The following is a 14473-nucleotide window of genomic DNA, read 5'->3' on the forward strand; positions in this document are numbered from 1 at the left end:
CAAACCTATCACTGGACTTCTTTAAAGTCCCACATCCTTCATTTCAGAACCACACTCTCTAGAATCAGCCACCTCTAAAAAGTCTGCTCTGTGACTGCATGAGGCTTTGGGGATTACAGATCTGTACCAAAGGTTCAATGCTTGTAAGAATCAAAGACCAATACAATAAAACAAGACATGTTTATCTATCAGATTAATTGTAACAATCCACATTGCAGGTGATGGTGTGCAGTGAATGGTTTATCAGCTCCCTGACGAAGGTATGAACTGATGAAGCCCTTCCACAGCAATGGGGAGCTACCTACCAAGAGCTCCAAGAATATTCAGACACACTGACCAAGCAAATCATCAGAGCTATTCTCAAAGATTCAAACTTCTTAATGCTCACCAGTAGTATCTGAATAGTAATAATGTGTACATATTTTATTATGTGTGTATAAAAATACTAAGACATGTTTTAAGTGAGGTATACAAAGAATTTTATTGAAAGGGTAAATATATATATATATATATAATTTGGGTTTTCCAGAATGTAGACAATGAGGAGGTGTTAGGAGAGCAAATGGATTTAGTGGGGAATAATACCTGTGAAAGAAAAGAAAAGGAAAAACAGCACGACCTCGAAGGAGAGCCCTCAAATTACAATGTATAAGTGGAAAATCTTTGGCAGCCCAGCAGGCCGCAGAGAACGCTGGCCATTAGAAGGTTCCATGCTGGGGGAAATAGCCAGGGTCTTATGGCACAAACTCGCCAGTCACGGGCTGGGGCTCCTCTTAGAATAAGGGATTGTGGTTCAGATGCTGGGACCAGTCCTGGAGAAAGGAACAGCTGCAGAGAAGTGTCCCCTGAAGAAGGATCCAAGTTGCCCACAGCTGAATCTACATAAAAAAAGATCAAAAATTCACCAGAATTGTAATAGTGGTTATGGAATTTTGCATAATTTTTATTTTCGTCATATTTTTCTGTATTTTCCAGGTTTTTGCCCCCCAAGAAAGTATAATAACATAATAAAAATGTGTAATATATAATAATAATCAGGAGAAAGATTGTAAACTGAGAAAAATAGAAGTTGTCTAAATGAGGGCCAGGCAGGGATTTCTGTTTCCTTTGGTTTTTCTTACTCCTATCACTAGCCAGTCTTTGAGAATGATGGTTCTGTTTTCATAGTTAGCTTACCAATATGTACATTAAGATGTTAGTTCCAGAACAAGACAAATCTTTAAGTTGCCTGTACACACTTTGGTTCACTTTCTGAGGTCTCCTTCCTCCTAGGCTTATAAGGAGTTCCCAGGCTCTCTCTCATTGTTAAACTGCCCTGTAAGGAAGGAGCTGGGGTGGACAGAAACAGGGGTCACACTTACTGTTCCATGTATACACAGGGCAAGGGTAGGGTTTTATTGCATTGCACCATCTATCAGCCAAGATACTATCTATTAACACCTTATCAAAAAACAAATGTCAGATCTCACATCTTTGATCATTCGTGTTTATGTAACTGCCTTCGATCAAGATAGGTTCAGCAGATCTGGGGAATGAACGGATCATCACAAGTGCTTTTGCATGCTATGTGGAGTTCTGCCAAGAACAGACTGAGACTCAAGACACTGCTCTCACACTGGCTGTGTCGAGGTGTCAGATGACTTCAGGCACTGTTTTCTTGCCCATAGAAGCTGGGGCTGGTATTAGTGGTTTTAAAAGGGCTTTCCTGCCCTTGATTTCAGACTCTCTCAATATTAATTTACCAATGCATAAATAGCACTCTCAGCAAGCCAGCACTATGCCCTGCTGCAATTAAATAACTACGTCACCAACTCATTCCCCTTCCAAGGGATCTTCCTCACTGAGCATTGATAAGGACAATCACATTCACCATTCACAGGCAGAAACAAGGCTGGTAACCATCCAAACACCAATGGATAAGAGGCTAATTTAATCATCTAGAGCACAGCAGCACAAAGGAATACCATGCAGACATAAATAAGAATTAGGAGACCTACCCAACCTTTCTATGGTGGCCTTCAAGGACGTTTTCCTCCTTCCTCTGACCTCTGTCCCTTTTATTGCTCCTTCTTCTTCCCAACCTTTAAATGTTAAAGGGACACACAGTCGGTCCCTGGTCATTTTCTCTCTATATTCTTTCTCTACCTTCGATTCCTAATGATCCTCTAGGACAGTGATGGTGAACCTTTTAGAGTCTCATTGCTTGGCTGAACAATGACTGAAATTATAAAGTGTAGCTGGGCTTACTGGGCCTCACCAACCCCTGACACAATATCTGCAGCAGGAGTAAAAGTGAGACGGGTTTAAAGGAGTCTCTTCTTAGACCAGGATGGCAGTAGTCAGATTCCTTCACTGTCACTTCTTAATATTGGCACTGAGACACAAAATAGGCATCCTGAGTTTAACATGTCAGGGAGAGAAAATGGAACTGACATCGTATGAGCTCCTCCTTGCTTACAAGTCCCCATTTCCTAGCAAATGAAAAATTTACCCTGTCACTCAAACCAGAAAGCTTGGAATCATTTTCATTCATTTCACTCACTTTCCATATTCTATAGGCTCTACTCTCCAAATTTCAATCTGCTTTATCTCCCCGCACCAAGCCACCGTCACCTGCTTCCTGCTTCTGCCAATAGCCAGCTGGTATCCTTCCACTCCATTCTTGCTCCTTGACAATCTATTCACCACATGGCAGCCTGAAGGATCAAAACATGTGCCAGCCATCATCCTCCTGCCTAAACCATTCAGTGGTTTTCTGTGCCACTGAGAATAAAGGCTGAACACCTTACCATGGCTGCAGGGCCTCATGGGCTTTGCTTCCCACATCCCCTTTCCCCTGTACCCCATCTCACTCTTTTCTTACTAGCATGTGGATATGCCCATCGAGAAGCCTTTGTCCATGTCGTACCATCCAGCTGGAAAGCTTGCCACCAGCCCTTGGTATGCCCTTCTCTCACTCAGGTCATCTCCCCACAGAGTGGCCATCTCTGGTCATCCCAGAGTCTCCATCATTTCTCTCTTCCCGTGGTTATTTACCTTTGCAGCCCATATCACTCCCTGACATTACGTAATTATCATTTCTGTGTTTGTTTTTGGTATGTAACCCAAAGGTTAAGGAGCTCTGAGATCTTGTCTTGCTTTTCTAATGCCGTATTCTCGCTGCTAAAACAGTCAGTACTTGGCTTTCAAGAGGCATTCAAATATTTGTTGAAATCACTAATGGAAATATGTGCCGTTATAGAACAATCTCTAAGATATATTGTTATATAAAAAAGCAAAGTGCAGATGATGCCTGGAATACTTCTGGAAACACACTTAATAATGGTTGCCTCTGGAAACAGACACTAATGGGTACACGACAGAGGGAAACATCATAATTTTCATGATGATTTTTGCATTGTTTGAATTATTTCCATAAACATGAACTATCTTTTGAATTAAAAAAAAATCTTCTGTTTGGTCCCTTGTTCTGTTTTAATTAGCCCATATGATTATTCACATGTTATATAATAACTCCCCCACCTCCCCTATAGCTACCAACATCCTTAAGCTTTTCCAGTTCTCTGAACTGAAGCCACCATGTCTTGCACATTTTTGTTCTTGTTTTGTGGGAAAGATTCCTCACCACCAAAACCAAGGACCAAGATTTCACTTCTTCCATTTTCCTCCCAAAGCCATCTAACTACACCATTCTGCTGAGCTCCATGGTCAGCGGCTCTGGAAGCCAGCTCTCCATTTCCTTCCCAACAAAGCTGAGAGTTTTGCTGTCCCCAGCTAGTGTCCTCTGCTTTCCCAGAGGCCATTGGCTGTTCCAGAACACCAGGCAGCCAATCTAGACTGTGCCAATACCATCAGTGTGGGTCATTAGCTTGGACAAGGCTGTTTATAAAGGACAGTTGAAATGTGCTTTTCAGCAGGAGGTGAAGGAGCTGTTTCCCAGTCCACTGCTTGTCCCTGGCCTGGTTCCACAGAACCTGAGACCCAAAGACATAGTGATCTTGTTCAGAAGGTAAAGCAGCAGAAGCCTAGATGTAGAGTGAGGTGGTTGTCTGGGGTTTCAGGCAAGATTATAAAAACCCCATGACTAAAGCTGGGATCTTCATCTTCCCAGAAGCAGGGAATCTGGCTAGATCTCCCATTCAGACCCTAACTTCAACCAATTATCTCTTCCCTTTGCTGCATGCTTGGTTTTCAAGGGAAGCTGAAGCAAGCTGAGGGAGGAAGAGAACCAGTTCACCACAAGGCAGCTTCCAGAGTTCCTGTAGGCTCACTGGCCTCTCCTGGACTTGGCAAATGTTTGAGGCCAGCTCATGGGCACTGTTGGGACTTCTGGAGACTAGTAATCTCCACAACTTGCAGATCTCCAGGCATACATAACTTCCCTCCCACACTCCATAATCAAGTACACTTTAAATCTATTACAGAAACCTCTTGCCTTAAAAATAAAATGAGTGGGTTGGTAATAATAAAAGCAGAGGTCAAATGATCAAACAAACAACTCTTTTATGACATACGATCATAGAGAAGCATATTTAAAATGTTAAGAGTCAACTTTGAATAAAATTATCCATAAAGTATTACAACCCCCCCACACATCCTACTCAAAACAAGTGACAAGATTTGAGAATGGTAGGAGCCATTCTCAAGGCAGCCTTTGGTCTAACCTTCCTGAAATACCTCCTAAGAGAGTACATGGTCAAGAGTTTTGTGTCCAGGGCAGGGGACAACAGTCTCCTAGGTTATGACCTGCCCAGTTATGCTTTGTGCAATGGCTGGTGTTGAACATCTGCATTCACACATCTGTGTTCTCATCCACACACAGAGTCCTAAATATAGACAGAATCCAAGTGTTTGATCCTAAATATATGCAGAGTCTAAATGTTTGGTCTAGAAATTGCAGTAATCGGTCTTGTTGGGCCTAGAACCTCAGATACCTGAGCAGCTTCTGAGAGATGGCCTTAGCAAGCTGCTCTTTTGGAATTCTTCACAAGCTAGCTGTGACATCCGATGGTACTCAGTTACCAGCCAAAGTTATATTCTAACGAGTCAGTAATTACTACTATAGTTAATATTACTTAGGGAAAACACTTTTTTTCAGTATTGCTAGTCTAGATTTTCCACACCATTATAAAATCAAGCAAAAATGATAGCTATGATTATTGAACATTTTCCTATGTGCAAGTGCCCTGTTAATCAAATAGCCTGAATATCACAGCTAATACTCAAAACATTCTTAAATGTGCTTATGATTACCCCTTTCCTCTGTTTTGGGGTGTGTGTGTGTGTGTGTGTGTGTGTGTGTGTGTCTGTCTGTCTGTCTATTAGTCTGTGTTATTTTTTGGGTTTTGTTCGTTTTTGTGATACTAGAGATTGAATCCTGGTCCTTTACATGAGTTACATCTCCAGAATTTTTTTAAACTTAACTTTTTTTTATTTTGAGGCAGAGTCTTGCTAAGTTCCCAGGCTGGGCTCCAACTTGTAATCCTCCTGCCTCAGCCTCCTGGAGTGCGAGGATTTCAGGTGTGCACCAGCGTACTTGGCTGCCATCTTAAAGACAGCAAAAGTGAGGAGAACTTCAGTAAACTACCAGGCTCACAGGTGAGCATTTAGAGCTATGAGCATTTTGAAGGGAGTAATTTTTTATAGACTCTAACTTCGAGCTTTTCACTATTTAACCAAAGGGGTAGCAATAAACCCTAGATTAAATTTCATGTTACAGCTGCTCCTGAGTATGTAAAGAAAACCCTCCTTCAATAGTAAATTCTATTTATTTATTTTTCTTATTTATTTTGCAGTGCTAGAGATTGAACCCTGGGCCTTGTGCATGTTAGGCAAATGCCATATCACTGAGCTACATCTCAGGCTCCCAAATTGTGTAAGTTGTATATGCACCACCACAGACATGATCATATTGCTTCCATTAAGAAAATCTTTATGACATCATAATGCATACTATTAATTGGCAATATGACATCATTAACCAAATCCTTTTGATAGGAGTGATTCTATTGGACCTAACGACATTATACAAGTACACAAATAAGTAAGACAAAGTGCCCGGCCCTCAGGGGGCTCACAGTCTAGCAGGAGCAATGCATGATCGGGGAACAAGGCGATGAGAATTGTGACAAAATTACAAAGTCTAAGGCGGCTTAAGGTAATTTTGTCTAGAGGAATCCAAGAAGACCTCACATTTGAATGAGATAAGCAATTTAAAATGAATCTCAGAGCGAGCAAGAATTTGCAAAGCCAGCAGAATACAAGAAAGAGACTGTGAGAGACTGGAGACTTGGGGTAACACAGAACCAGGGGAAGGGAGCAAGCACTTTTGTAGCTGGATGGGAAACAATGAAGCTGAAGGAAAAGGATGGGTCCAGATTCGAAGAGGCCTGGTATATCATACGCTTAGAAGACTGAACATCAGCTGTACACACTAGAACTTCTGAGCAGAAGGGTAGAGAGCTGAAAAGCTTTCCTGATGGGGCTTCAGGCACCAACAGATTAATAGGTATCTAGGTCTGGGTAGATCTAATGGTGCTGAATATTTCATTAAATGTGAATTTTCTAAATGCAAAAAGTAGGATACATTTTAATGTGCTTCCCGCTCTCTTTCTCCCTATGGCAACTAATCTTAATTATCTCAGAACACTGCGTACAAGAAGACATCTCACCTGTTTATTTTCAGAAGGAACAAGTCAAGGGTTTACTCTCAGTATTAAATGTGCATTTTTATAGGTTTAAGGCTTAGTTAAATGGCACTGAAATCCATATAAAGGTTATTGAAAATGTAAGTGTTAGAAGATGTGGGGAAGGAAAGTATTTGAAAAGTTGCCAGATTGAAGCACTGTTATGAAAAGAACAGAAAATGCCTGCTAAAATCTTACTGCACCCTGGGTCCTATTAAGTGAAGGGAATGGATGTTCAGAGCATCGTTCTGCACTGTAAAAAGTCTGTGGAAGAAATGCGCTCCAGCCTACCCTGGTCCCTCTCCCCGCCTCCACTTCCCCACCTCACATGCAGCCAGGTTCCTATCACCCAGCAATCACGCAACGTCAGCATCATGGCCTAGTTCTACCTTGGCTGTAAACCTGATCTCAGAACTTTTCCATTCCCAAGGCGGCGAACATCCGGGTAACCAGCCAGAACACTAGGAAAATTGAAAAAGGGAACAGTCCCATCTGAAAAAAGCAAAGGCAGCAAATGTGCATGCTAAATGCCACATATGCATTCAGAGCGACATAGACTCAGTCAGTAATCACAGAGCACCTGACATGCCCAGCACTGTCCCGGTATTATGAGTGCTGAGAAAAATCACAAATGCCTCATCTTCTCAGGGAACTCCGCTACATTTCTATACATAAACTGTTCCAAGATAGAAACCGAGATCCTGAAAAGCTCATTCACTTCCAGATTTAAAAAAAATCTCACCCAGGGGCACTTGAAGTGAGTCAAAAAGACCAAGTTGAAAAGTGAGACTGAGTCACTGATGCTAATTACAAGCTCAGAAGAGCTGTTCTGTGTGTCACAAAAGAAGTCCCTATATCTGGGGGCCACATTTACACTTGCAGACCCTAGAGGAAGGGACAGAACATTAAGCAGGCAGGAAGCCAAGGAGACCATCCCAGCCTAAAAGCATAAAAAGGGTTACTCAGCAACTCAGTGTGTTTCACTCGGTAACAGGGTGTTTTTGGAGGGAAAGTCTGAAGACTCAGACCTGGTTCAGATCCCAGTTTTGAGACTTCATAACTGTGGGCAAGTTACTTAACCCTGCCAGAAATCAACACTCATTACTGTAAGGGGTTATTGAAGAATTATGTAAGAAACAACACATGCAAAGTGCTTAGCATAGCGCCTGCCACTCAGTGCAAAGTCAATAAATGTGAGCTATGACATGTCACACTTAGTAAGCCTCGGAACAAAATCATTACTCGCTTTTGAAAATCTGTTTCTTTTGCACCTGCATTCTCCATTTGCATGATGTCCACGCACTTGCTGAATTTCGGAGCCAGTCTCTGGTCCAATTTTCACACCTCCTCTCTGCTACCTTCCTCCGTCATCACTGTTGCTGCCACAGCCGACATCTTGTACATTTCTATGCTTGAAGATTCTAAGACAAGCATTTTAGAAGTTGAGCTTCTCTACTTGGACCAAAAAGCCCCTATGAGGAAGTTAGGATCATTACCCCTATCTTGCATTTGAGCAGTGTAAGACTTAGAGAAGTTAAGAAACTTTATAGTTTTGTAATGTTATAGGCAGTCTGTGCCTAAATTCCATATGCTTAAACATTATACTATTTTATCTCCTGACCCTCAAGCCATAAAGCCTCATGGGTCCTCCTTCCTGATTCCAGTTGGCTCTGTCCTCCTCGCCATGCTTTGGCCAGGGCTCACTTGGCTGTAAGCACAGTCACACTGTGGGTTATAGACTGGCTGTTTGGGGGAACCATGGGGAGCTCTGAAAGCCAGCGTTTGGGAGGAGGAGTATCTGCACTTAGAGATTCCCCTTCGAGGAGGCTGGGCGGGAGGCACAGAGGTCAGGGAGAGGATGGGACGTCATGCTAGGTCTGTGATACAAAGGGTTTGAAGGGAGGGAGTGGGAGTACAAGGAAAAATAAGGCTGGATGCGACAGACATTACCTCACCAGGCACACATATTCCCAAGGCTGGAGCTTGGTTTAATAATGCTGTTACTAGGGCAACAGCAAAAGAACCTATCTCAGGGAGAACTCAAGTAGTAGGTTTTTGCACAAAAATATGGAGGCTCTAAGTCTGGGAAACAGGTTGAAGGGAAGTGGCCAGGTGACACATGAAGTCATATGGGACAGGATTTTGCATAAGTGTTTCCCTGACCTTAGACCCCTGGACTTTGGGGAACACAGGCTTTCCAGTGGGCACAACAGCAAGAACAATGGAGGGGAAGCTGTTTAGGCTCCATGATAGATTACAGATCATGCCCCTGACACTGTGGCCAGTCAAAAGAAACAGAGAAGGAGAGAGGGTGCCTTCCCACATCTGCCGTCATGTAAGCTCTCAGGGAGGAAAGTCCCAGTGCAGACCACACCAGGGAAGCAGAGCAGAAACGCTGATCTCACGGTTGCCAGTTCACTCAGCTTTCCTCTGACTTGGTGTCACTAAGGCCACAGGTAGGCATTAAAAGCAACGTTTTCACTTGAGGTAAGCATAGGAAGAGCCCAGCTGAGGGAGAGGATGTGATCTCCAGATGGGCAGCTCTGATGCTCCTCCACAGGAGAGTAACTGCTTTGGCCACCTCTTATCCAGTCGGGACATCACCCCGAGGTAGCCTGTCTTTCAATTCATCTCTCTGACAACCAGCCCAAGGAGAAACAGAACAGCAGAAGACATCCAGAAAACAATGAAGTTTAGAGATGTTCTCACCAGCCGCAAGCGAGGTTCTCAATAGTTCTCATCTGTCAGTGTTATCAGTTCTCAACTTCCAAACCAAAGGCCAAGCTGAGCCCACCGCCACAGAGCATCAAAATATGGGAAAGAAACCTCGAATGTCTGCCCAACATACTTAAATGTAAACTTTTCACTGCATCGCTTGTCTTCTTGACAATCTTTCCATGAGGATGCTTAAGAGACGGGACTTGGTTTCCTTCCCAATCTGTGACCTCACAAGCCTGTGAGTTTAGATTTCACCAAGGGACCATATAAAGTTTTCACCACCTTAAAGTTACAGTTTCAAATAGTGCAATAAAGAGTAGGGTGAAAATGGGGTGGCTGGTTACAGAGAGATTGCCACCTGGTAGTTGTGCACCATGGAGGACTTTGCTACACCATGTAGCACAGTAGCCACAGCATGTTCCAGCCAGTGCTGGAAGGAATTCTTCACTACAAAAATGGCTTTCTAGGGCCAGCGATTTAGCTCAGTGGCACAAGCACCTGCTTGGAAGTGCGTAGTCATGAGTTAATCCCTCGTACCAAAAAAAAAAAAAGTGGCTTTCTAGGGAAAGAGGGTCAACCCAGGGATCGGTGGGTCAATTGTTGTTGATTTTTCTGAGCAAACTTAGGCAAAGTGTTTTTCCATTTCATTTCTTCCCCACTGCAAAAGAAAAAATCATGTTGCACAATCTCAAGGCTTAATATAGGAATCTAAAACCTAAAATGTTTTAGATTCCTATATTCCTAAAAGTTTTCCAAACGAAAGGAAACTTCAATGTATCAACAGTTAAAAAACAAAAAACATTTAGAAACAGTGGCTCGATTGGAAGTGCTAACTAAGCAGGGACAGTTTACTCCATGGAGCCAATGAAAACAATAAAGAGCATTTTAAAGCCCTTGCACATGATGCAGTGATGTTCAGGAGGTAAAGGCTGTCAGGCACCTGCTCTGTGACTTGGGGCAGTCATAGCTCTAACAGTGCCTCTGTCCTCATTTGTAAGGTGGGCTTCTGGCTGTGACTAATCGTGATGGGAGGCTCAGATGCCTGACATGGGATTAGAAGTAACAGTGGTTACCTGTCACCTTAAATCCCATGCCATCCTTGTCACAATCCTGGAAAAGCAATCTCCATAACTCTATTTTACCTACTGCCCACAGAGGATAGTGTTTGCCCAGAATCGCTCCATAAAGAGTCCTGTCATTTCAAAGCTATGCTACAATTACCTCTCTCACACTGAAATCCACAAAGCACCCAGAAAGAAAGCCCATTTTCCTCCAATTGACGGGCTCTGACAGCTGTCCTTGACAAAATTACAATCTCAGTTTTAGGCATAGTGAATACTATGCATAAGCCTAGCTATAGGCAATTGCTATAAGATAAATAATGAGCCCAATTTCTTTCCTAAACAAGGTATTCAAATTCAAGACTTCCCCTTGGATCCTCCTAGATCACAAATGTCACAGAGACGGATAACATGGATGAAGCCAGGAAACAAAGTCATCGCTGGTGAGCACAATACATTGGAGTGATTTCCCTCCAGCCCTTACTCCATAAAGGTCCAGTGTCCTGAGTCAGAACCCAGGCAGCCTGAGGGGAGATAAAATTAGTTCATGCCAGCTAGTGCTAAGAACAGACCCAAGTCAGACACAGATACGTAGGAGGTCCCAGCATGTTATAGAATTTTTCTTCTCTTGCAGACTGACCTCCTTGTTCATTCCACCTGCTTCCCATGGACTTGCCCCCAGCCCCACACTCACTCACTTGCTGAGGAGACACGGGCAGGAGCAAAGTCTGGAATGGACTGGATGCCACAGGCGGCTCCTACGCCACAGTCCTTGAGCTTGTGACTTTCCTTGGACCCGGACCCACTGTTTCCTCTAATACAAAGCAGTGCCTTGTGCAGCCGAGGTTTCTAAGCACACATGGGTTCTGAGTTGACACATTCTCAGTTTTCACTTAACAAAATGGCATACATATTCTTTTCTGCTTTTTCTTCTTCCCGAGAAAATAAAAGTAGACCAAAATCAAATTTTCTTAGCACTTGTACCCAGGCCTCCACGTGGAATAGCTAGTGGGAGACATTTATGGACTCTGCCAACCTTGGTAACTGCTGACTCTGTCTTTACTGCTCTGTCCTCTCCCTTCACAAGTAAATTTAAAAACCATTAGCATCCTGATCTTGCAGAAAGGCAATTGAGGCCCTAGGAGATGGCAAAATCATACTGTCTCACCATGAAGGAGCGTCAGTGTCACTGGTGGGCCCCTGCCCTTTCCTTTTGTAAGATCAGGGGCAGTGCCCAGTGTCTTTGGGGTCATCAGAAGCATGCTGGCATCTGGGAGAGACCACTGATCAGGGAAGGCAGTGTCTCAATGGGACATCTAAATGCAGTGGTCTGTGCACGACCACCCTGCCTGCGTGCCAGCACTGCTGGGAAGGTCTCTCAGTGCTCGTGGCTGACCCACCTGCCCTCCTGGAAGGATGGGCACACCAGCAACCTGGCAGGTAGAGATGAGCTGACAAACAGCTGCACACACAGAGGGCAACCCAGCTGCTGCTGGAATGGCACAAACAGCCATCAGGAGAGAGCAAATTCTTTATTTACAAATGCACTGATGTGATCAGAAGGAGCAAAAAGACTTTTCTTCTGGCCCCCAAGTACTAAGGGTGCTACTGGTTTGCTTGCTAGGTAAAACCTGCAACCTTTCTATTGTGAAGGAATTTGGCGGTTCTGAGGAGACCTGAGATTATGTAGCCCTCAGTAGATAGAAGAGAAAAATAAAGCCCAGGAAATCAAGCAGTCCAACCAAGGGCCAGCAGCCTAGCCTTGACCTTCCCAAAGCAGGATCTCTGAAATTTACAATCACAAAGGTGTTATTGGAAAGAAAAAAAATTTTTTTTAAACATTCAGAGATCAAGAATTTGCAAAATGGTATAGTCTGTGTTCTCCTTCGTCTAGTCTCTCACTATTTAGCAGACATTCAGTCTAAAACCTGAGGACCCATTTTAGAGGCATACTGTAACCTGGCAAAGTCAAAATGAGCCCAGGAGCACTGATTTTAGGACCAAAAAGTTACACAGCCAGCACAAGTGAAAGGAATATCCCTTGAGGTTAACCATTCGAAGTGCTTTAAGATGGTAATACCCCAGAGTGTGAGGCACAGCTGACTAGTCAGGAACTTTCAGTATGATTTATCTATCTAAGTTACCTAGGCTTTGCTAAGTGAGGACATTTGTGGTCAAACAGGTTAAGCCCAAGCCGGAGGCTACTGTCTTCAAAAAGTTAAATCTAGATAAGAAAACTGGAAATTAAAAGAGACAGCCTGGAGATGGGGCTCTAGGAGAAAAAGAAGAGTCAAAACGAGGGAGAATGGTATAAAAGAAATGGCAGAAAGTCAGCAGAATCGCTCCACCAACTATGGCAGGTCGGCCAGTGAACTTCTCTCATGGAGAAGCAGCAGTCAACACACACAGCCCGCTCCCAGTTCAGGGTCCCCACACACCCTGCCTGCACAGCAGAGCCTGCCATCACCCTCCGAGGAGAGAGTCACTTTGGAAATTAATTCTGTTCCATATACTTTATTCCAAATTTCCCTCCTGGACAATCATGTGAGATCTAGGGAGGAATTTATTTTTTAATAGCATTTTTTTAATTATATGGAAAGCGTGGCTTCCCCTATCAATTAAATCCAGCTTCAATTAGTACTACTAGCATTTGGGTCATTACTTTAAGTGTCTGAAATCTCTACTTAAATAAGGTCACTTTCAATTTGGTAAACACTCCTAAGTCATATTAATTCATCGCCAGTCACGCAAGGAATGCTGAGTAAGTAAACATAATCAAGCATTAGCTAACTAGCCACAAATCCACTTGACTTAATTTCTCTCTTGGCAGAGAGGCAAGAAAGGAAGCAAACCCTCAGAGACATTCACGCATCATTCATTCTCAATAAATATTTATTATCTACCAGGTGCCAGGCACTATGCTAGGCTAAATATAGGTTTCATTGCATTAACAGTATTTGCAGCTAAGTTACATGTGACTGTTTTAAAGAATAAATGCTTATTTTCCCTGAAATACAAATTTTAACTCCTGAGATGCTGTATCTTCATTTCTGTCCATGCGCCTACCTCCACAGAGTGTGTGATATACCCCGATCCTTCAACTTCCGGGCTCAAGTCCCTCTCTCCAAAAGGTTCCCATCATGTGTCAAGTAGTTAATGAACTAGAATCAGTAAAGAGGCCGTCGGAATTTTAAAAGTCCTAGGAGAATGCAATTGGTAAAAAACAGTTGACATTATTGTACTGAGATTTTTTTACGTGTACATTTGAATTTTAAGGGGAGTAGTTTATACTTGTTCAAAATTTTAAAAAATACTAATATATATAAATATATATAGTGTACATGCAGATAGGAATGAAATCTAACAGAGGAATTCCTTTTGCCTGATTACAAATGCAGTACCTGCTCTTCTATCTTCTGCTGACAACAAAACCTCGCCACCCCCTCCAAATTCAATGCCCCAGAAAAGACCCACTCTGAGAGCTGACCTTAATCACATCACGTCACAGCGCCTCAATCAGCAGGGAAGCTGAGCTGGAGATCCCAGGTTCTCTGTCTGGTCTGCAGTTGAAAGGGGCCAGTCTAGCCTAATCCTCTCCTGCACCTCCCAGGAGCTGACCCTGACACACATTGGACCCACGTGTATCCCCCACACTCACAAGCTGCAGAGCCCCCTCCCCAGGGACAGCTGGCTCACCGAGATACACACAAAACATCCCTGCACCACCCAGAGGCAGAGCTGAGGTGTCTCCTGCCTCGCCGGGCAGTCTCCTGAGGCTGTTGACATCACAAAGGTGTCAACTGGCAACCTCATTGTCATGTGGCTCTGCCCTGGCTCCCCTTCACTTCAAAGGCAGGGGAAGGGTGAGACCTTTCAAAGCCGCCAAGTGGGCTGCCTTCCAGCAGCACTCTGGGACTGGGAGTGCAGCAGAGCCGCGAAGCTGGGCGGCGGGGCATTGGGCCTCGCGTTTCAACTCTGTTCAGTTCTCCTGTAATGGAAAATTGCTTT

At 43.6% G+C, this 14473-nt stretch overlaps 1 long non-coding RNA gene across 2 annotated transcripts; it reads right to left on the bottom strand.

Annotated features, from left to right (window-relative positions):
- Positions 1 to 471: 471 nt before the first annotated feature.
- On the bottom strand, positions 472 to 14230 carry LOC106027432 (uncharacterized). Of its 2 annotated transcripts, XR_001201021.2 has the most exons (4): positions 13953 to 14230; positions 13532 to 13664; positions 7958 to 8107; positions 472 to 878 (listed from the first exon to the last, which is right to left on the bottom strand). It is a non-coding gene; the product is annotated as an uncharacterized LOC106027432 (long non-coding RNA). The 2 variants fall into 2 exon arrangements; XR_010048534.1 differs by lacking the exon at positions 7958 to 8107.
- Between the last annotated feature and the right edge of the window lie 243 nt (positions 14231 to 14473).

This window comes from Cavia porcellus, unplaced genomic scaffold, assembly GCF_034190915.1.
Source record: "Cavia porcellus strain 051 isolate PalLab524CR breed Dunkin Hartley unplaced genomic scaffold, mCavPor4.1 scaffold_7, whole genome shotgun sequence".
Lineage (NCBI taxonomy): Eukaryota > Metazoa > Chordata > Mammalia > Rodentia > Caviidae > Cavia > Cavia porcellus.